This window comes from Papio anubis, chromosome 14 (assembly GCF_008728515.1).
Source record: "Papio anubis isolate 15944 chromosome 14, Panubis1.0, whole genome shotgun sequence".
Lineage (NCBI taxonomy): Eukaryota > Metazoa > Chordata > Mammalia > Primates > Cercopithecidae > Papio > Papio anubis.
The window spans coordinates 65,137,043-65,159,358 of NC_044989.1; the positions used below are offsets into that span (position 1 = coordinate 65,137,043).

At 38.5% G+C, this 22,316-nt stretch overlaps 1 protein-coding gene across 1 annotated transcript in view; it reads right to left on the reverse strand.

Moving 5' to 3' along the window:
• SERTAD2 (SERTA domain containing 2) overlaps positions 1-22,316 on the reverse strand; it is a 122,652-nt gene extending 100,336 nt beyond the window's left edge. Inside the window, exon 1 of the mRNA XM_009184316.2 lies at positions 21,497-22,316. The gene's annotated coding sequence lies outside the window, so the exon portion shown is untranslated. The remainder of the gene's footprint in view (positions 1-21,496) is intronic.

Sequence of the window (22,316 nt, forward strand, 5' to 3'; positions counted from 1 at the left end):
GAGACTTTAACTGCAGAACAGAAGTGAGAGGCTTTGGCCGGCAGCTGTTACTTGCTCCTTATTCTTTGTCACTCACAGAAAAAAGAGAAAGACGGTAAGAAGGCAGTGACTTGTTTTCTTTGTTTCTTCATAAATGGAGGCTTTGAGAACCTTCTATATACTTTATTCCTTCAGCCTGCTATAATTTTAAAAACTGGTAGTGTCATCTTTTAAAGGCAAAACATTTTTTTCCATTTAATGCAATAAAATGCAAAATAAATAGCCTTTTAGATTGTTTTACTTTATTCAGTAAGATACATTTCTTTCACCCAAATTTATTTATTTATTTAATTTTTTCTTTTTTTATTTTTTGAGACGGAGTCTTGTTCAATCACCTAGGCTGGAGTGTAATGGTGCAATCTTGGTTCACTGCAACCTCCGCCTCCCAGGTTCAAGTGATTCTCCTGCCTCAGCCTCCTGAGTAGCTGGGACTACAGATACACGCCATCACGCTCAGCTAATTTTTGTATTTTTAGTAGAGACGGGTTTCACCATGTTGGCCAGGCTGGTGTCGAACTCCTGACCTCAGGTGATCCTCCCACTTCAGCCTCCCAAAGTGCTAGAATTACAGGCATGAGCCACCACGCCAAGTCCAAATGTACTCTTTATCTTGGGTATATTTTAGTCACTATTGTATAGATGCTAGCTTATTGAGGTTGCTAAATAATTAACTTCTGATTATCACAGCTTTATTTAAAACTCATTTCTTTGAGTGCCTGCTATCTGCCAAAGTACATTTTAAAAAGCAGTTTATTTTTTAAAACTGCATTTGCTTTTCATTCAAGGGTAAACTAAAATCAACATAAATTTGTATTCCCTAAACATACACCTCCCAGGTGAGCTGCTCCAAGTTCTGGGCATTCAGCAGAGAAGGCCCCATACTTCACTATGGATAATCCACACATATCTAAGCACTCTTCCCGCCTATTCTTAATGTCACCCTGAAAAACTAACTCAGTCACAAACAGAAAACCAAAAGCTACCTACAACCTGAAGTATTCCCAAATCAGATATGCAACTATATAAATCATGGAAAGTAATAGTTCTTTTTCTACTTTTTGTAACTGCCTGAAAATAAACCAGAAGTGAGCACATGAGAAAAGACAACTATTTTATATAACAAATAAGTTATATTTTCACCAGTGGCTATTCAACTTTCTCTTCCTCCCCCAATAAAATTCTGATTTCTAACTAATAGAGGAGTCCTTTTATGTTGGTTTTGCCTCTTCCAGTTAACAACACAAAAGAATTACGACCATTCATCCTCTCAATTTTATGTAGCTTTCAGAAGCCAAATGAGCAACAGGATCATCTTGTTAATAAATCTTTCCAATTAAGCTGTGAGTATAGGCTTATGCTAGATTTTTCAAAGGCTCTCTCAGAAGCAGAGGAGTGGGTTACCTTATTGTCTAGGAGTTCCCAAATGCAAAAAGAATGTATCTGATGTTCATGCACAGATGTCTTGACTGGGGAAAAAAAGAAAATTCATAAATCATCAAACCACACATTTTAGATGGGAGAGGAAGTAGCAGAATGGAACAATTAACAGTTACTATTCTACAGAAATTATTTAATATAGTGGAAAGAGAGACAAGGCAGGGCTTAGAAGGCCTGAATTTCAGTCACTCCCCCACCACTTACTAACTTTTTTATTCTCTGGACTTGAATTGGCACATTTCTAAGATAGGAACAGCCACAATTCTCTTGCTGATCACACAGATTTGTTGTTGGGATTACATGTGAAAATTCACAGATAAGTACTTTAAAAACAGTTTTAAAGGGCTACTCCAGTGTTTCTGACATTAACAAATTTCTCTGCATTACGTTCACTCAAGCGTGACTGAAGATGATCAAAGCCGGCCCTTCCACAGTTCTGTCAATGGGGAATCTCTGAAGTGGGTCCGCTATCACCACTGCATGGGGTGACGTCAGGCTGTTGTTTACAGGAGAAGAGAGGCTGCCAATTTCCACTGAGCCCAAGACCTCTGTGGCCAGGCTTCTCGGGCTGCACATGAGCAAGAATGGACTCTTTATGTGTGGCATGTGTGGACATGCACCAGTTCACGTTCAGCGGCACTAAAACAACAAAACTGCTTAACTGCTTGGTGTGAACACAACAGCATGCACTTTGGATCTTATTTCACTTAGAAGACTACGCAAAATTGATCAAAATGCAACTTTCACTTTTGTTACTCTGAAAGTGGGGAAAACCTGTCATTCAGCAACTTTATCCTCAGTTTGATTTTTTAAAAGCATTTTGAAAGCAGAACAGTTGATTCTAGTTTTTACAGAACTCCCCTCAAGCTCTACATTCACTAACAAAAAGAACTATGGACAAAATATTTCAAAGCATAAAATATGTTCAGACTGCAGTAACCAAGTTTTATAGGAACCACTTCATTTTCAGAGTGGTTGCAGTTGCTTCTTCCTATAAGTTCAGGAAGTACTCACTCAAGTACTAACATAGTCTAACTATGGGGAGATATTTTGTTACATTTATTACTATAAAGGGGAAAAATCTGGCTTATTAACATTTGCCCATTCATGAAATTTCCTGGCAGAAATCAGCCTGTTAAATCAAATTTAGAAGGGCAAAAAAGAAAATAGGGGCTGCATTCATTATAATCTTTCTTCAACTATCCATCACCTTCTGGGATAGCAGTCAAATCAGGAATAATATGGGAGCGGATCGTGTTTATAACTGGCAATGAAACTTTACTTCAGACAATAAATCTCGTGTAAATCCTAACACTGGAACACTGAAGAAGAGATGTGGGAAATATTCTTGGTCCCTGGAAATTAGTTTCTTTGGTCCTGTTTTAAGTGTAGCTGAAAAAAGGAGAAACTATGGCTCAGTAATAAAATGAAGCCCAGAAAGAATCCTAAGTTCTGTTTTTGGCTCTGCAGTTGATTACGTATAATCCTAGGTCAAACACTTAGCCAAGATAGGCCTTATTCTCAGTGTCTGAGAAATGGTGATGATAATAACAAATATTACTTTTCAATTTTTAGGAAGACATAAGAAAAAAAGAAGATAACAAGTGAAAGTTTTATGCAGCATTACCTTACAGGAACTAGAAAAGAACAGAAACATGGACTGGGCATCCAGCCGGACCGTGGCCAACTCCTCTGAGAGCTGTGGAGGAGAACTCACTAAACAAGGGGGAAGTGCCATGAGCACTTCCTTCATTCTATAGTTAGACGTAACAGGAGTGTAAAAAGTATGACACCAGTTCAACTTTTTCAGGGTCGGTGCCAGCAAGTAATATTGGCCACATATCCTAAAGACATCAAGAAACCTAGAGGGCTATCTAACGCCAGGGTTCCTCCCCAGCATGAGTGCTAACCCAGATGCCAAACACCTTTGTAGAAAAATCTGGAAGTAGTTTCGGATTATACTTGAAAATGGCTGTCACCAGCTTCATTCCTTTATGTGGTGAAAGATACCTGAATACACGAGTCAATGATGATGTGAAACAAGGATAGCAAAAAGGCAGCAGGCAGGAGCATTAATAGTCTCAGTCAGGAATGCTTTAAATGAGTAGGAATTTTATCGACGGAAAAAAAGCAATGATTAGAGCAGAGCTTCACACATTTGGAGCCAGTACAAAGTTCACGAACTCTATCTTTAAAAGAATAAAACCTCACATAAAGTAAATCAGCCAACTTGTCAGTCAAGGCAATCAGTAAGAATACTAAGAGAAACTGAATTGACGGGAACCCTTATTCTTAATATTTGCCCCGATCCAACTTTTACTTAAAATTCTAAAACTGGCTATTTGGACTTTACTTTTGTTACCTTTTCTGTTTGTCAAATTGACAGGATCACTAAAAGCAATTATAAATGCACACAGAGAAAATAGGAGGACATGTGAAGAATAGAAATTTATAAGTGGGTTGACCAGGCGCCCGTGTTTCCACTTGACACCCCATGGTGTAACTGCTTGCTGCACTCCAGTACATCAAAGCATCATGTGCTTGATGGTGTGATAGTTAGAAAAGTCATAATACACTTACTTACTACACGTTTGCTACATAAACTGCCTCTCCAGGAGCACAAAGGGTTCCAAGAACTCACTACACAAATGTTCATAGGTGACTGTAAGCATTGAATCATTTCAGCTTCAAAGACACACCTAATAAAAAGCGGGTGGATCACCTGAGGTCAGGAGTTTGAGACCAGTCTGACCAACATGGAGAAACCCTGTCTCTACTAAAAATATAAAATTAGCCAGGCGTGGTGGCGCATGCCTGTAATCCCAGCTACTTGGTAGGCTGAGGCAGGAGAATCGCTTGAACCCGGGAGGCGGGGGTTGTGGTGAGCCGAGATAGCACCATTGCACTCCAGCCTGGGCAACAAAAGCGAAACTCCATCTCAAAAAAGAAAAAAAGGAGAAGACTCCATTCCATTTCAGTAACTGACTAAACAAAACAGAACTTTTCTCTGCCAATAACTTTTTCCTAGTCACAAAAATGCCTATTTTTTCCTCATCATATAATGGTGTAATGAGTTTAAACTGATACCTGCATCTAGCATTCAAAAGTTAAGATTTAAGTATTCCATAGAGAATCTCATTTTGTATTCCCAAGGTGAGAGGTAGGGATACTGTTAGCTGGAATGTCAACAACTTGAACTGAAGAACAATTTAAAAGAGTAATTCTCACACCAACAATGTCAATAAGTGTACGAACAACATAAAGAGAAGCGAAGCAAAAGAATCTTAAAGAAAAGGCCTCTATTTTAGGAAATGGAAAATCCATGTTTAAAAAACTCCTTATTCACATAATTATTCAATAATAAAAATCACTGTTTCTCCAAAATACATGAACCTAGGTCACCAGAACAGTTGTCAGAGGCCATGTGAACTGATTTGTAGACTGCACAAACAAAAAATGGTGGTAACAAGCACCTCTCCTCCATCATGAAAGTGATCTCTTTTATGCAATGCTTCTTTGTCCATCTCCCTGTCCAATCATCATGTAAGATCAAAACAGAAAAACAAGTGGTCAAATACCTTTATAACTATTAATAACCCTAAATTAGCCCGCATGGAAAAAGTTTCCATTTTTATCATATTGTTCTTAAAATGCCTAAGTACTGCAAAAAATAAATATTCACGACCCATGTCAATCTAGTGTACTTACTATTCAGTAATCACTACACTAGTGATAACATGAAATTAGTGGCAGTGGAACACAACAATGCTGAGGAGACAAGAGTGTCTTTGTACCACAAGGATTTCATGCTAAGGTAGGAAAGATGGATCCATGACCTGGTACACAATAAAGCTTATGTCTAGGGACTTAGCCAAAGTACAGACAAATTTTCTCCAAGTATAATCTCTTTTCCAAATAGTTTTTAAAAACTATTGTAAATGCATTTTCCTTAGCTGGTCAACAATTTTTCACTGGTCATGCTGCAGTTTTCAGTCAGAATAAGAATTCCTCGAGAAAAAAGAAAACAATAAATGACCTGGAACAATTGCACTTTGCCCTTAAAATCCATTGCACACAACTTGAAATTGTAGATCTTGCCCATGAGAAGCTCCAAGAGAGTACACAGGAATGACAGAATTAAGAAAGAAGCAAACATAAAGACAAAGCGCTAGCAATTGCTCTATCATTGGAGTATAAACCTTCAGTAATAAGTGGCAGATAATACACTCTGGACTCTTTGTTGCTTTCCAATCCACTGTTAATTAGACTTTTGTTCTATTCTCTCAGGCAGACCAAGAAGTAGGGGCAAGAAACACAGTTAAAACATTTCTCAACAGAGAGGAAAAAGAGAAATTGAGTCAGTCCAACTGCTTAGTCTCAACTGGTTTTTACCTGCTTGATTGTTTGAAGACAAGAATACACCCTGATCCAGCAATGAGTATGGTCAACTGCGCAGCCGTGAATAAACGTTTCCCATACAAGACTTTCACGTCACGGCAAGGCCAGTCTTATTCTAGTTGGGAAATTAAATGTGAGTTTGTTTGAGCTTTTGGATCTTGATCTTGGCTTTCTTTTTTTTTTTTTAACACTGGGTAGTGGAAATAAAAACAAAATCAAGCTATTAGATGGGAAACAACAGCCATTTCACTTTTCATTTCAGCCTCTGAGCCATTAGTAGCAAACCTTGGCTAAACAGTAAAAGTATTTGTTACACAGCAAAGGGAATCTTGTCCACAAAACTTTTCTGCAAGGCACTAACATTTAAAATGTGCTCAAATGAAACCAAGCTTCATAAGTTATAATCATATTTCATCCTTCTTAAAAATAACCAATAGCACTTCAAGGAATGCAATATGAATTTCAAATTTTTTTATTCTCAAAACTCAGCAATTTTAACCAAAATTATAGCCACAATGTCCTTTCTCTGGCCTCTTTAATAAAATTATAATTTATCTCAGAGCTTTGCCTTCATTGTGCAGCATTACAATTATAGAACCTAATTTGAGATGTGTTAGAATTATCAACACACACTTAAAGAGTTCCTTTAAAAAACATCTCTCTGGCTGAAAAGATTCATGCCAGCAGAAGCTCTGAATTACGGATCGAACCATCCAAAATCTGAGTATTTTCAGTATTTACAGAGTTAACAGATCAATAGCTACCTCAACACTAAATCTATAAATTAAAGACACTGAAAAAAAGTAACAGAAAGGAACAAGCCAGGGTTCAGCATCTTCCAAGTCAAGAGAGAGATCAGACTTCTCACCCTTCTTCCATTCTCTTGCCACGGAGGGTGGCAGAATTAAACGTTCTACTTACAGGGGTCAACAGGGATCAATAACTTTCTTTCAAGAGTGATCCTGTCATTTTGGAAGAAAATCCAAAAGGGAAGAACATCTCATGTAATTAGGTTGTGGCAATTTTGCAGGAAGTCACAGGTGTTTCAGAAGTGCTTTAGAAATACCATAGGGGGAAAAATATGACAATCCTTCTCTATTTTGAAAAGGGCATGCCTGAACAAAGACCCTCCATTGTTCCCGCATACAGTATTGGAAAACATGTCTTTGGAAGATGACTCTCTCCTGCAGTAGGTATGAGAGGGTTCAAGACCAAAGAATCCAAAAAAAAATGTATTGGTAAATTAGACACTTTTTTTTTTTTTTTTTTTTTTGAGACAGAGTCTTGCTGTATCACCCAGGCTAGTGTGCAGTGGTGTGATCTCAGCTCACCGCAACCTCCACCTCCCAGGTTCAAGCAATTCCCTGCCTCAGCCTCCCGAGTAGCTGGGATTACAGGCGCCTGCCACCATGCCTGGCTAATTTTTGTCTTTTTAGTAAAGACGGGGTTTTACCATCTTGACCAGACTGGAATTAGACATTTTTTTTTTTTTTTAAAGGAAATTCTGGTGAAACTGGAGCAGCTACACTACTGTGGTGAGTCTAGATTTTCCTAAAATATCAAAAACCTGGTCTATCCTGCACAAATAAGTTACTATATTTCAAATACCTTTTTATTTTGCTTACCTTTTCATGGGTCATCATGGTTTTCTTTTCATAAAGGGGGAAATCTATTTCAACTCGGTTTTTATGGACAGTAAAGCTGAAGAGATTTTTCTTCACATTTGATAAATATGTACAACACACAGTTTTTTTAAGTGTTATTTTTAAAATATGGGGTCTTGCTACGTTGCCCAGGCTGCTCTTGCACTCCTGGGTTCAAGTGATCCTCCTGCCTCAGCCTCTGGAGTAGCTGGGACTACAGGTGCATGCTGCCATGCCTGGCCTTGTACACAATGTTAACAATTTCCCGTCCTTGGTTTTGGAAAAACATCAAGTGAAGTTGAAATACATAAGATGTTTCTAGGGATATATTATAGAAAAAATTTAAAAGAAATACATAAGGCTGGAAGCAGGCGCTCAAGCCTGTAACCCCAGCACTTTGGGAGGCCGAGACGGGTGGATCACGAGGTCAGGAGATCGAGACCATCCTGGCTAACACGGTGAAACTCCCTCTCTACTAAAAAATACAAAAAACTAGCCGGGTGAGTTGGCGGGCGCCTGTAATACCAGCTACTCGGGAGGCTGAGGCAGGAGAATGGCGTAAACCCGGGAGGCGGAGCTTGCAGTGAGCTGAGATCCGGCCACTGCACTCCAGCCCGGTTGACAGAGCAGACTCCATCTAAAAAAAAAAAAAAAAAAAAAAAAACATAAGAAAAAAATTAGATGGGCAAGATAGGTTAATGGAAGGTCTGACCAATTTGCAAAGCTCACATGAAATGCTATGCCCTAGATAGTGAGGTGAGAGGTCAGGTAGGAGACCAGCCAAGGGAGAGTTACTTACAAATGCTTACTAGTATGGAGGGTGGCAGCATCAAAGGAAGATGGGATTTTATATAAGATTGAAAGGAGAGAAGAAAGAATAGGAATTAACATTTAGTAAACATCAGCTTTGTGTTTGTTGCTTTACTTATTTTATGTCAGTAATAAGCATAGAGGTAGATATCATTGTTCCCATTTTACAGCAAAGAAAATGGAGTCTTAGAGACATACCCAACATCCATTCCTCCCTTCCTCTCCCTAAGTGAACCCCATCCTGGCTCTAGGGGTAGGTTTACAGGTTAGTCCAAGCCATCCAGGGCAGAATGCTCTCTGAAGACAGTTACTGGCCCAGAAGTAAGCAGAGATGCCCAATCAGACAGGAAAACTGACAGTCCATCCTGTGGAGAGGTTTCTGACTTCTCAATACGGTGATGTATGGCTATAACCCAGCTGGAGGAAGGAGCTGAAACAAAGTCAGAGCCAACAAGGAGCCTGGCACAGCAGAAAGACACTCAGAACCTGAGCTCCAGAACTGACCAACCCTGAGGCCTGCCCTGCCTCTGAATTTTTTGTGAAAAGAATACATTTCCTGACGATTCCAGCCAGCCTGAGGGCAGCTTCTAAAAGCATCTTAACTGATACAAGACCTTCACTTCTGCAAGGTCACCTGCAGTGAAGGGTCAGAGCAACTATTTGAACCAACACTATTGCTTCTGACTTAAGACTGAGCTTTTCCCACGAAACCACACTGCGGCATGAACTTTGAGAAATGTTTCTTTCTTCTCATCGCTATGATCATGAGTTGGGAAAGCTAGAAAAGATTTTACCTCACTAAACATAGAAAATGTGTTTACCTCATAAAAATGTTTGAAGTAGTGGCCTCACTTGCAAACACAGAGAAGAAATGCATATCTTTACCAGCAATTTCCAGAATTCCATATTCTGTGAAACTTCTCACTTCATATGCATTTAATTTTTAGTAGGATATAAATTCATATGTCTTTAATGAACTGAATTTTTGAAAAGCATTCCAAGTTATTACCAATTTTCCTAGGTGTGATAATGGCATTGTGGTTATGTAGCAAATGTCCTTGTTCTCAGAATATGTATTCTGAAGTATTTGATGGTAGGGACTCACGATGTCTGAAACTTACTTTTACATGGTACAGGAAAAAAGTACCCAGAGAAAGAGGGACAGACTCATAAAGCCAATACGACAAAAGGTTAATAAGTACTGAATCTGGGTAGAGAGAATATGGGTGTTTGTTGAATTACTGTTAGGTTTTCTACATGTCTGAAAAGTTCTATGATAGAAAGCTTGGGTATGGGGGAATATGGTATCAGAGACAGCATCATAAAGCACAGTGTAGCTGTACATTACAATAACCCAGGGCCTCACCTCTGGGTTGTGGCCTGGACATAGGTGATTCCAACGTGTCCTGCTAGTGTTGTAAAAAGAACTAGAGCTTTCAAATCACTCATTAATGCCCTGATAGCCCCAACCCCAGTAACACAACTCTGATCATTTTAGTAGACTATTTTTTTAATTCATGAAAATTTGTCAATGTTCTAAATTTAACATAGGCATTAATTCCAACAATAAAGAAGCTTCAGCTGGGCACTGTGGCTCACACCTGTAATCCCAGCACTCTGGGAGGCTGAGGCAAGAGGATTGCTTGAGGCCAGCAGTTCAAGAAAAGCTTAAACAACCTGGTGAAACTCCATCTCTACAAAAAAAAAAAAAATTAAAAATTGGTTGGGCATGGTAGCTCACGCCTGTAATCCCAGCACTTTGGGAGGCATAGGCAAGTGGATCACCTGAAGGTCAGGAGTTCAAGACCAGCCTAGCCAACACAGTGAAACCCTGTCTCTACTAAAAATACAAAAAATTAGCCAGATGTGGTGGTGGGTGCCTGTAATCCCAGTTACTCAGGAGGCTAAGGCAGGAGAATCGCTTGAACCTGGGAGGTAGAGGTTGCAGTGAGCTGAGATTGCGCCATTGCACTCCAGCCTGGGCAACAAGAATGAAATTTCATCTCAAAAAATAAAATAAAATAAAAATTATCCAAGAGTGACGGTGCACACCTGTAGTCCCAGCTACTTGAGAGGCTGAGGTGGGGGGACTGCTTGAGCCTGGGAGGTTGAGTCTGCAGTGAGCAGTGACCACACCACTGCATTCCAGCCTAGGCAACAGAGCAAGACCTTATCTCAAAAAAAAAAAAAAAACATTCCTGATATTACACATATAGAAATTTACCTGATACATATACTGGGCAGCATAAGGAATATTTGATTAACATTAAACTACCAATTCACAAACTTATATTAAGATATCTGTACTGTGCTGAAGACCATAGAGGCAAGAACAATGGAACAAACTTAGTTCTTCCCTAAACAAATCTGTTCATAGAGTCTATGGCCCAACATGCCAAAATTTAATGTATAACATGCGGGGGAGAAAAAGGAATATTTAAAAAGCATTAAGCCATTTAACCTCTTCCAAAAAAAAGAAAGAAAGAAAAGAGGAGGAAAAAGCCTCACTAAAATCACGCTCTTTACTCCTTGCCAAAGATGAGTCATAATCTGTTAAACTATAAGAAAAGGATTCCTTGAAGAATACACAACTGCAATTCTCCAAATTCAAATTTGGGCAAATTACTTAAAGATACTCCACTGAGTCTTACATATGGTAAAAAGCTCTCTAAGGTCCTATATCTAAATTTCAACGGGCACAAAGGCCTCCTTAATTCTATTTGTCTTTCTTACTTTAAATATGTGTTTCTGGGGTATAAGATACAGGTGAATAAAGGGTGGATGAAATAAAGAAATAAAAAATAAATAACAAATTTTAAAAATATAATTCTTGGTCAGGCGCAGTGGCTCACGCCTGTAATCCCAGCACTTTGGGAGGCTGAGGCAGGCAGATCACCTGAGGCCAGGAGTTCGAGATAAGCCTGGCCAACATGGTGAAACCCTGTCTCTACTAAAAATACAAAAAATTAGCTGGGAGTGGTGGCGGGTGTCTGTAAACCTAGCTACTCGGGAGGCTGAGGCAGGAGAATCACTTAACCTAGGAGGTGGAGGCTGCAGTGAGCCAAGATCGCACCATTGCACTCCAGTCTGGGCAACAAGTGCGAAACTCCGTCTCAAAAAAAAAAAAAAAAATACCTATTATAAGAAGAGTGTGTGTGTATATATATAATATATATTATATAAATATATTATACATATTACATATAATATATAAACATATAATATATAATATATAAACATATGTAATATATATTATATATAATAAATATACATCATATATTATATATATATAAGTTTTATATATATATATATTTTTTTTTTTTCTGAGATGGAGTTTCACTCAGTGGCCCAGGCTGGAGTACAGTGGCACAGTCTCAGCTCACTGCAACCTTCACCTCCTGGGTTCAAGTGATTCTCCTGCCTTAGCCTCCCAAGTAGCTGGGATTTATAGGTGCCTGCCACCACACCCGGCTAATTTTTTTATAGTTTTAGTAGAGACGGGGTTTCACTATGTTGGCCAGCCTGGTCTTGAACTCCTGACCTCGGGTGATCCACCTGCCTCAGCCTCCCAAAGATAAGAAGTATTTTATCCTGAAAATATACCTTACAATCTGGTTGGCTTTTTAAAAAGTTTTATTGATATATAATAAGTGCATATATTTAAAATGTACAATTTAATAAGCTGTGACATGTATACACCCTCAAAACCATCACAACTTTCTAGATAATTAACATAATTAACACCTTTGGTGGCTTTTTGAATCATATAGATTGAGTGATGGTTCTAGGAGAAATAGTTTTCAGGAAAAGAAACTTTTCATACAGGTTATCTTTTTTTTTTTTTTTAAAGGAAGTATCCACATAAGTATCTGAATACTGCTGTTAACAGATAAACTTTGGGGTTTTTTCCGCTTATTTATTTATTTATTTATTTGAGACAGCGTTTCGCTCTGTCTCATAGGCTGGAGTCTAGGGGCACGATCTTGGCTCACTGCAACCTCCGCCTCCCGGGTTCAAGCAATTCTCCTGCCTCAGCCTCCCGAGTAGCTGGGATTACAGGTCCTGACCAGGCTGCTCTCGAACTCCTGACCTCAGGTGATCCGCCTGCCTCAGCCTCCCAAAGTGTTGGGATTACAGGCATGAGCCACCGTGCCCGGCCTTTTTGCCCTAATTTAAATATAAGAGACAAGCATACATTGTATTATCCTATCTTAGATTTAGCTCCAAATAAACAAACACCTGTACTATAAAACACAGATTCTTAATATTTTCAAATGTCCAAGAAAATGAAAACAAAAGCCACAGTCACATAACATTACATTTGAGGATTTAAACACACACACACACACACACACATCAGGAACTTCAGCTAATTCCAAAGCAAAACAATTCAGAGAGATTGTATCTATAAATCATAGCAATATATGCAAACTTCCTAAATTTGTCATATTCGGTCTGGAGGACACCCATCTTGTAGGCAGGGCTACTCTAGGAAAAACCGAGGAAGAAAGTGTCTTCAGTAACTGTCAAAAGCCTCCAACCCACATTTTATTTAACCCTTCCAGTGATTTATTTAACCCTTCCAGTGATTCTTCCATTTTTTTTCAGAGAACTCCTCTTGTCCATGGGGCCCATATTGATGTATCAGGCTTCTCAAAGCTATGAAATAATTTTTTTTTTTAAACAGTGTCTCACTCTGTCGCTCAGGCTTGAGTGCAGTGGCTCAATCATAGCTCACTGCAGCTTTGACCTCTTGGGCTCAAGCCGTCTTTCTGCCTCAGCCCCGCCAAAGAAGCTAGCTAGGACCACAGGTGTGCACCACCACCTAGAACTAATATTTCTTGTGCAGAGACAGGGTTCTTGCTACGTTGCCAGACTGGTCTCATACCTCAGACCTCAAGCAATCTTCTCAACTCAGCCTCCCAAAGCACTAGGATTACAAGCTTGAGCTACTGTGCCCAGTCTTGAATAATTTTTATGCTCAAGAAACTAAAATATATCCATACTGTGTCCATATATTCTATTCTCAGGCGCACTTTTTGCTTCCCAAGGTGATAGCTAGTGAATGTAGTAAATGGGTGGAATGCGTGCTCCATTCCCCTTTCCTCCCCTCTCTTGCTGAGCCACTGCAACAGCTTGCACAGAGACTATTCTACCCTTAAGTGTCCAGGGACAAAAAGAAAGCCTGCTAACCATCTTTGCCCAGACTTAAAAGGAAGGATGGGTTCCCAGGAAGGCCACATAGAACTTCTGCTAGAAGGCAAGTTCACTTGATGCAAGACTAGGCTTACTGTAGTGGTCCACCCTAGACTTCCCATTAAGCGAAATCACATATTGCCTAATATAAATGATTTAATTTTCATATGGGGCTCTTTTGTCTCTAACTGGACTGTGAACACCATTATAGGCAGATGCCATATGTCTTATTATTAGTCTCTGATACCCCCAAGCACTTGGGACATGTATTAAATATTAATAAAAATAAAACAATTAATGAAAATCATTATACGTTATACTGTATTAATGCTACTTGTACTGCATACTTAGGTGTATCTACTTCAATATTTGAGGTAGAAATGAACCCTAAGGGTTTTATTTATTTGTTTGTTTGTTTAGGAAATTACATAGTACGATCACAGAAACAAAAAATTAGTTCTTAATGTATACTAAAGAAAACTTAAGATTTTCTTGCTAATTGTACAATACAGCAGAGAGGACTCCATTTCCATTGTGCAATTTTCAGTGTTACCATTTTTCTCAGGCTCTATTACAAAGAAAACAAAGCAACAGGAGAAAACAACTTAAAAGTATAAAGAAAACCTAGGAGAAATTTCAGACTCTGTCCACTGTAAGGTTTTCCAGGGTTCAGAAATGAGGATGATTCATGATTTCTGTTGGAAACTACTGGCATTATTGTTTTTAATATTTCAACTCAAATTCATATAAAAATTGTCCATTTAAGTGAAATTTTGTTTTAGGATTTAGGATTCCTTTTATACCAAGTCAGCAGGCATAAAATCCATGTAAAGAATCCTTACTTTTTTCAGGTCATTATTGTACAATGTTTAATTATAACTACTCCAAAAAGTAGACAACAAGCTGTAAATACCCCCAAAATAGTTTAGAATTTCCATAAAGGCAAGCATATTCATCCCTCTTCTTCCCCGCTATATCATACGTGTTTAATAAGAGTAGCTGACCCATAGTAAGTGCCCATTAAATATCTGTTGAATTAACTGAATGAGTAAATGAACAGAAGCCCAAAATGGGATGCACATGTATAAAAAAGATCAAACTTCTTCCATGAGGCATAGATTTTATAAAGTACCATTTCTGGGAAATCTCTTATTTAATCAACTCCAAAACTCAGTTTATCTAATTTTGTTTTCAAATTGTTTAATAAAAAGTAAAAATAGACTTTGCCTTTTAAATCGAAAGAATTTATTTTTGTTTAATCAAATTTAAAACTTTTCTACTACTGATGTCTGAATAATGTCAGATATTTTGAGAAACTATTAAATATTTTCTCCAGATCAATGAAGTTTGGTCCTTACGAAAACTTTTTTACTTACAGGACTTTTATGTAAATCTTTTATGTTTAAAAATACAAATTTATTTTTATACTCTGATTTTCCAGATAAAAAGAACCCTTAAAATCAAAACTAAAGTTAACTCAAAGGCATACATTTCATTTGAGTTGAAGCCATAGAAGACAATGAAGCTGATGGTTACTTTACTAGGGAACATTCATCATTCCACAATGGTGAACCTTGGAAAATCTCACAGTGGACATGGTCTGATGTTCTGCCTGGCTTTAAGGAGCTAACAACAAAACAAAACAAAACAAACGAGCTGCTCATCCCGGCTAATGTGATGTTCTCAGGCAAGCCACCCTCCTTGTGGTCAGGTGGTAATGATCATGGCAGACACCGTCTCCAAAGCTCACCAGGGCACCAGACATGGAACAAAAACAAAAAGCTTGGATGAAACATTTCAAGATAATGTGAAAAGAAAAAAATCTGTGGGCTCCTCCACATAAAATAGATTAACAGAAAATCAGCAAATAATAAACATGTTACAGTTTTCCCATGTTACCACCTCATACAACCTAAAACTTGGTCTTAGGTTTATGACGTAGTCCCTTAAGTTTGTGTAGATAAGATGATTAGAGAGCTCATCTTCTGAAACAAGGCAAAACAAATGTTCTATAGAGAAGGTCGTTCCATCAGTCTCATAAAGCAGACTAAACTAAATAAAAACCACTACTCCATACATTATATAGAGGCAAATGCAAAGGGAGCTAACAGAAAAAAACCTGCTATGATCAAGGAAAAAGAATTCCTATGACTCTTGGGAGGAGGACAGAATAGAGTAAAATGAGGAAGATGGTACATAAAAAGAAAAGAAAAATGTGGAAATATTAAGAAAACTGAAATACAATGTAAGAACAAAAAGAAGGGTGTGAAAAACAGATGAAATTTAAACAAAAGGTAGACTAGTTTCGTCATTTTATGTAGTATGTTAAAGGTAAATATTCAATACCAAAGAGTTATACATGCCAACACACAACACATTATAAACATCAATGTGAACTTTAAATTCAAAAAGAAAACTCATCATTCTAAGTTTCAGCGGGTTGGCTACTGAACCGTAAGGACAGTATGTTTTTTAAAGTTGCTTTCTGCTTAGAAACCTCACATTTGAGGATCACTATTCACTCTTCTTAATGTCAGTTAGAAGAAATAATATTTCTTTACATGTCTTACTTGTTTTAATAGTTGTTATTCTGAGTACACTAGAATTTCATTTTCACTTAAAAAAGTGAGTAACATCATGAGGTTGTGACAATTCTGCTAATAATCACAGAGACATAAAACTGAATTCAAAGGAATGTATATAATGCTAATGTATATAATGTATATAATGCTAGGGCCTTCCCTAGCTTTCCGAAATACAAAATTAGCCAAAATAAATTAAATCCTCCAAGCCACTATATTTTGAAATAATGCATATTTGACTACATTCAAGGTAAAAAAAAAAAAAAAAAAATGAGTATAAAGAAGGGTCCTTTCCAGGGATTCCATTCTTCTCAAAAAAATAAAAATAAATAATAAAACAAGAGAGGTCCCACAGCCAAGTAATCCTTTTGAAATTTAAAAGTAAATAATACTATTAATTTTTCTATTTGAATATACTGCTAATGGAATCTAAGTCTGAACATGTTTTCCTGCAATGCAAGTGTAAGTTTTATAAACTTTAACTTAATAAAATGTATTAACTCTCAGATACCTGAAGTTTGTTCTCAAAAACATCAACATCTGTTATAACCCAGGACGTACCAAAATCTCAGTGTTAACATTTAAAACCCCATTCAGCTAAACCAAAGTTCACTGCTTCTTTAAAAGGGACCATATATATTTTTTTGTGAGCATACTAGTAAGAAGTCTCTTCACATATAAAATGAAAAGGAAAAATGCCCATTAGGTAAAAAATCTGAAAGATCACAATTTTTAAATAATGGTGAACAAATATTCATTTCTAAATGCTAATGTTTACTTTGTATTTGCTTGCATTGTGTCCTTCTCAAATGCTTTTAAAAAGCACTTACAACTGACCCCTACAACTTTCTCTGTGAGTGAGCAGAGGGTAACTGCCTTCACTCATGGAGAGAGTGGTAAAGGTTAAGTGTAATGCTCAAGGTCACATGCCAATCAGTAGCATCACTCAGTATAGAACTTCACGGACCTTAATTCTGAGTTTACGCCATAAGATAATGCATATGTTATTTTCTTCTCCTTTTGATTACTGACAAAGTATATAGATAGTTATCCATGTCCCTAATGTTAGAAGATAAGGATAGAAATCGCAAGTCTCAAAGGTTATTTCTACCCCTCCTTGCTCTTCTTTCCAAATAACTGCACACAACAAACATTGGTTAAGAAAAAAACCTGCAGAAATTGTATATGTCTGTAAAATACTAATAAATACCCAAATGTCCTTATTTTAAAAAAGCTGAAAGAAAGAAAGAGGTGTGACCTATGGAATATATGTCATGCTAAAATGCGTCAAGAGAAAAATAAAGAGACTTTCTATCTTGCACACCAAACACTTAAGTACAGTCTCTAAGTGCTTATAAATTATTATTTCTTAGAGTTTCACTTTAGATTAGCTGCTTTAAATGTATCAAAACAAAAAAAGGGCAAGTTTTCTAAATTAATTGTTTTAGCCCATGAAAATGGAATATATTCAACTAAACAGGGTAAGTGGTGATTTGGTTAAACAAAGATTTAATACACAAAATTGCTCACATTGTAATAGATATTTCATATATGTGTTTGAAAAGTGTTAACAATGTGATGGAAAACTGTAACAATTCTGAGTCGATTAGCATTCAGGTTTTATTACCAAGGATCTCTAATGAAAGATAATTCTGGCTTTTTATAACTTCAGAGGGCTCAGGAATTAGACTGGATTTTATTGACAAGTAAAATAGAATGATTCTATAAATGAGGCAGGTGGTAGGCCCCATCAACTTGGCTTGTTTTGAAAAATTGATTCCCCAAGTGAGTAACCATATTAAGCGTATGGTAAAGTTTAGTGTGTTTTATTTACTAATTTCATAACTTCATTTATGATTCCTGCCACACTATTTAGTGCAGCTATTTCAATAGCTAATTATTTATTAAGTCTACTCAAGAGAAAGTTTCACTCTTGAATGGAAAGAGAGAATAAGGATGTGGTCCCTAAGGAAATGATGCCATTTTAAATTTCACACGATTAGGTTGATACATTATCTGTATTATTATTAATCTGTAACAGATAATAACATCATATCATTTTTGGGACAGTCCAAATCCAATTCATATAATTCATATTAATCATTAACAACATCCAACTTAATGACAGAAAGTGTGGGAGTCAGAAGATTTTATGATTAAAAACTGGACATGTCAGGTATCAAAGGAGGATATGACAGGCATACTTTTTCAGACTATTTTCTGTTTAACCTTGAAAATAAAAAATAGTTCTATAATGAAAAGTAAATTATACTGTAATTCCTCTCATTTATTCTCTGTTTGCAAAAATAATTGAGAAAGTGAAAATTCAATTCAATAATACAAATAATAGCATTCTCTGCAATATCACTTATAATGTCACTCAACTACTATGAATATGAGAGTAGCATTATTTAATTAATTTCACACACAGTAATTAAGCTTCTTTAAATACAAGGTACTGGGCACTGGAGATTAAATTATAAATGAAATACTATTCTTACCCTCAAAGAGTTTTCTGTTTAACAGTAGGGAAAACCACAGATAACAGCAAATGCGTGATATGTACTACACTTTTAATAGCGACACGTACATTCTAAATGCAAGTTTAAATGAAAGGGGATCAACTCAATTCATTCAATAGCTAAATTTCTTTTTTTTTTTTTTTGGAAGGGTCTTACCAAGCACAGTGGCTCATGCCTGTAATCCCAGCATTTTGGGAGGCCAAGAGGGGCGGATCGCTTGAGATCAGGAGTTCGAGACCAGCCCAACCAACATGGTGAAATCATGTCTCTACTAAAAATACAAAAATTAGCGCAGCTGTAATCCCAGCTACCTGGGAGGCTGAGGCAGGAGAATTGCTTGAATCCTGGAGGCAGAGGTTGCAGTGAGCCGCAATTGCGCCACTGCACTCCAGTCTGGGTGACAGACTGAGACTCCGTCTCAAAAAAAGAAAAAGAAAAGGAACCCAAGCCGGAGTGCATACAGTGGCGTAATCATGGCTCACTGCAGCCTCCACCTCCAGGGCTCAGTAGCTGGGACTACAATCATGTGCCAGCACATTCAGCTGATTTTTGTATTTTTTGTAGACACGGGGTTTTGCTGTGTTGCCCAGGTTGGTCTCAAAGTCCTGGGCTCAAACAATCCTCCCACCTCAGCCTCCCTAAGTGCTGGGATTACAGGCATGAGCCACTGTGCCTGGTCCAGTAACTGTATTTCTTAAAGGGTCATACAAACTCTAGATTAAAAGTATAAATCCCATAAAACATCAGGCATATTGATAAAAATTTTATTTTATTGATAACAATAATTTTTATCTTCACAAAAAATTGTCTAAAAAACATAGTCATTCATATTTCAAGATATGCAAGGCACATAAGAGTTAAACTTGCAAAGATGCACCAAAGACTACTCAATATCTTTGCATATATTAACTCTCATTCTGTGCAATCACAATAACCCTATAAAGTAGGTGCTATTATTCCCATTTTACAGATGAGGAATCTGAGGCTAACCTGGCCAAGGTCACAAAGATAATGAGGAAAAGCTGGGATTTAAACTTACGGAATCCGGTTCTGGAGGCCCCATTCTTTTTTTTTTTTTTTTTTTAATTATTTTGTAGAGACCAGATCTCACCATCTTGACCAAGTTGGTCTCAAATTCTTGAGCTCAAGCCATCCTCCCACCTTAGCCTCCCAAAGTGCTGGGGTTACAGGCATGAAGCAGCGTGAGGTCCTACTCTTAACCACTATACTAGAAACCTCTCTAAGACTGCTGGTGACGATGGAGCAGCTAACATGGAGTGCTCTGTGACATGCACTCTCATGCAACCTTACAACAAACCCTTGAGAAGTCATTCTTTCCATCTACAGGACAAAACTCACAAAAGCCAGGTTAGAAACGTCCCCGAGGTCACACAGCCAGTGAGGGATGGTGGTAAGATTCAAACTCTGGCAGCATGGCTCCCTTGTGCTATGAGGTCTTTCAATAATTCAGTCTTACACTCATAAAAAAGGTCACATGACAAAATGTATTAATTCAAAAAGGCTTTGTATAAGTCTTCCTGAAACACTCTGGAAGGTTTTGGGGCTTATGACAAGCATTTCTTTAAGACAGCATTTACATTTAAGTCACTTTTCAACTTCACTACTTTGGACTGATCATAAACACATTTCTGCTCTTTAAAAAGAAATCTTTCTGTAGCAACTTGGCAGATTTTGGTACAGGAACAGTCTATTCTTTAAAATTAAATTTAGTAACAACTTATTCTGGTTACTCTGAAAGAGAAGGAGAGAATGAACTATTAAGAGGCCTTTCCTGTACTTTAATATTTCAAAACATGTTTGGTTTGGCCTAATTTGAATCTTGTGGACAACTAGCCCAGAACTTGACTCAAAAAGAGTAACACCATTTTAAAACAGCTGAATTCAAAAAAGCAACCTCAGGAGCCAATTCTGACAACTATTTCTCATAATTTTTACTTTTATTTCAAACAAAATATGAACGATGCATACAGCAACATCCTCATAAAGCATATATGGACAGGTATTTGTAGTTCCGAACTATGGACAACCAAGAAACCAAATTGAAATTTTACAAAATTCTGTGGTATGACATTGCTGAACAAGCAATCAAGTACACAAAAGATGGTTATCAAAAGAGAAATAATCCATATTTCTCTCAAATCCTTAACATGCTCCATTGTGTCCAGTGACTGAGAAATTTAAAACTCTGTGCTGTAATGCCTCCCTGGAACAGAGGTGAGCTAAAGATGAAGTGTCAAGCTGGATTTCCATCTTACCTTGCTTTCCTCCAACAGGTTCAAAGACTTCATAACCTTTGATACAGACTTGATATTTTTTCAATAGGGAACCCATAAAACTATTTTCAAATAAAAACACTAAGCAATGCCACTAGACAATCTGTCTTTCTCTGATCTATCGCTGCTCTATCGCTACGCATTCAAATTAAAAATATCTTTTTGCTTCCCCTTTATTGAATAAAAGTTTAACTTTGAATTAGAAGAAAATGTACCCATCGTCCCTTTTACACTTTTTGCAGGTGATAGAATCTATCGGATCACATTGGTGGCTATCACTGCTCACTAAGCATCCTAAAGACAGAAAGCATGCCATTACCAAATGTTTTATAAGCGTTATAATGCCCCGATGGTGGAAGGCTGGCAATACCTAGATATACAGCAAGGCTGGTGAATAAGGAGTTGAGGGGCGGGGGAAGCGGGAGTGAGGGAGGGAGGAAAGGAGGGAGTCGCCACCTTAAATCCATGCCGGACCGGGAACCTGCAGCCCACAATCTGATCCCTACCCTCCCCAACAGTGGACCGGCCACCACATTTTTTCAGATCCTCCCCACCCAACCCAGCACAGCACTCACCCTTCTGCGAAGAAGTCGGCACCCGGTCCAGCTCCGAGACGGGTCGGGGTGGCAGCGAGGGAGGGGACGTCTGGGCTGTGGGCGGGGGGTGTCTGTGCGTCACTCGAGTACAGGACGGTGAGTTCGAGGGTTGGGAGCGCAGAGGAGCGGGGAAATCAAGTCACGGCCGAAAAGGGAGGAGGAGAAACGGAGGGGTGGGGTGATGGAGCGCCCCCTCCCTAAAATAAACCCACTGGCCCCTGCGATCCCTGCCCCACAGAGGGAAAACAAAATCAGGGGAAATAATAGACCGACCAATAAATCTCTAAAACGACGAGGAGCGAGGAACAGACTTTAATTTAAAGGGGGGAAAATTGAGCGAGGGCTGGAGGGGAGACAGAGGGAAGTGGCTCTGGGTCTATCCCATGCCTTTGCAGTCCCCAAGCAGAGGAGGAGGCTGGCTGAGGGGAAGTTGCAGCGGCTCCCGAGGAGGAGGAGGAGGAGAAGGAGGAGGAGGAGGATGTTACACCGTAACAAGTACAGACAGACAGCCATGGATCAGAGGGGCGCTGCAAGCAGGAGCAGGGGCGGCCGCGGCTGGGCGAGCGGCGGCGGGCGGCGGGCGGCAGCACCGCCTGCTCGGCTCGCTCAAGACATTTAATTGGATTGATGGGTTGTGCAGTGACTCACAGACTTTACAGAGTCGTACAGCAATCCCCGCCCAGCTGGACAGGGGAGATGCGGCGGGGACAGGCGGGGTAAGGGGGCCGAGGGAGAGCTGGGCTGGGAGGCGGCGACGGGAGGCTGAGGCGCTGAGGGGGCGGGAGCGGAGCGGAGCTAC